The sequence below is a fragment of the Echinops telfairi genome, unplaced genomic scaffold, assembly GCF_000313985.2.
Source record: "Echinops telfairi isolate 266 unplaced genomic scaffold, ASM31398v2 ScPeMD7_3;HRSCAF=10, whole genome shotgun sequence".
NCBI lineage: Eukaryota > Metazoa > Chordata > Mammalia > Afrosoricida > Tenrecidae > Echinops > Echinops telfairi.
In genome coordinates this window covers 45,305,304-45,307,553 of record NW_022103899.1, presented here as the reverse complement: position 1 = coordinate 45,307,553, position 2,250 = coordinate 45,305,304, and positions in this window count along the sequence as shown.

The following is a 2,250-nucleotide window of genomic DNA, read 5'->3' as shown; positions in this document are numbered from 1 at the left end:
TGTCAGCTGCTGGACATGCTGCAGCTCTTGATCCAAGGGCCCTGGAAACAGTGGGAGGCTTTTGAGCACTGAAGGCACACTCTAAGACTTACACTTTGAAAGGTCGCTCTGGCTGCTGGGTCTAGAATCAACGGTGGGTGGGGCAGGGGCAGTGTGAGGGGAGAAGCAGGGAGACCCACCAGGAGGCCATTGCAGTCATTCAAGTTAAGGAGTAGCACGTGGCTTGGAACAGGTCTGGGGCCAGGATGATCACGGTGGAGGTGGGGAAGCATGATCTCACAGTCTGGATAGAAACAGAAGGGGACTCGGTCAGGTCAGATGGACTGATGTGGTGGGATGAGAGAAGTGACGGCGTGGGATGGCTGCAGGGATTTGGACGTGAATGGCTAAAAGAGTAGTTGCCACCATCTGAAATGCAGAGGCTTGAGAGGTACAGGCAAAGCTTCCAGAGTGAGTGAAATGGTTTTCAGCCATTCTGTCTGCCTGCCTTCCTGAATAATTCATCTCAAGCACCATAAAGCAGCAGGGTCAAGCAAGATAAGGTATCCACGCAGGGCTGAGGGGGACCCACCATAGGTGATCAGGGGCCGGGAGGGGAGAAGACGCAGAATGGCTGTGGAGCAGCAGGGAGATTGGGAGCTGGTTGTTGGGTAGCACTCAGTCGACTTCAGCTCATCGGGACCGTATATGACAGCAGAACCGGCCCACAGTGTTTCCCACGCTGCAATCTTGGTGGGACCAGACAGCCAGATGTTTCTCCAGCTGAGTCGCTGGTGGGTAGAGCCCCTGCCCTTCTGGTTAGCTACTGACCATTTAACTATTGTGCCATCAGGAGTCCCTAATGGCAGATTCATTACTTCCAAAAGGATTCATCCAGTCAGAAAGGAGAAGGAAGATGCAGTGTTGAATTGGAAATGAAGGTATCAGTGTGGACTGGTGGTTTTCTAGGTAGACGGACTGACTGCTACATAAATGTGTGACAGACAGACATAATTGCCTAACGCTATCCACTGAGAGCCCTGGGAGCGGTGACACCCCCACAGCAGTGAGCACACCTAGCTTCCAGGTCTTGACTTCTAACTCTCTTTCTCCTTATAAGATACAAGGGCTCCTGGAGGAATAGCTGATTTCAGAGCTGGGCCAGAGAAGGTACCACAGGAGCCTAGAATATCTTGTGCCAGCAAGGAAGGATGGTGGTGACAGAAACCAGTTTAGGAGTTAGCCAAACCTGGGATATTGTGAGCATCAAAATAAAGAACAGGGCAGTAAGTCAAATGCTCCTATCTGGAATGTTGCTGCCAAAGATTAGACCTCAGCCTAAACCACGAGGAGACGGTAGGTAAGCTGGACATAAGGGACAATCTACAATATAGCTGGTCAGTGGTCCAAACCGCCCCAGTCAGGAAAGTGGACTTAGAGCTTTCTCAGACAGAAGGGCAGGGTCACCAAATGCAATGAGGAAAAGGCATTTGACTAAATCAAGCACCTTGCAGTGATAAAAGTTCTCAACAAACCAGAAACAAGGGAAATTCCTCAGTGCGATTAAGGACATTTGTAAACACAATGATAAATTCTGGACTCAACCCTTTTGTTTTCAAGGACCCTATCGGGCCAATTAATGAAAGTCACAGGGGCCTGAGAGTTAGATGCTACCAGTGCCCGACGTTACTCTCCTGGGTTTGGTACCTATTGGACCAGGTAGAGAATGCCTTTCTTTGTAGGCAGCATGCACTAAAGATTAGGGTGCTGCACCATCCTGTCGACAAGTTACTCGAAAATGAGAGGGTGGAAGGTCTCCAAACTGTCTTCGCAATTGTTCTGTTCCCCTGCATCACTTGAAAAAGACAAGGAAAGTGAATGAAATCCTCGAGGCAGTGGAGCAAGAGAGGAGGACCCGACAGCACATCAGCCGTGTACCCCAGCAGAATACGCGCATGTTTATCTGCAGGGCAGCCTAGCCTGGGCAGTGCTACAAAGAGATCATTGAGGATGGTGGTTGTATTAAACTTTTTATTGGTTTTTTCTTCTTTTTTATTGAATAATTCTTTTTAACCGTTTTATTTTTTTTTTTACAGGTCCATTTATTTATTTATCCCACTAAGTAAAATGATGTGAAATTCACAAAACATTAAAACAAGAAATAGAATAATTTCATCTTCTTATTTCCCTTCTCTGCCTATAGAAATATATACATACCGCTGAAGACAAAGCGGGTGAATAAGCAAATGTGGTGAAGAAAGCTGATGGTGC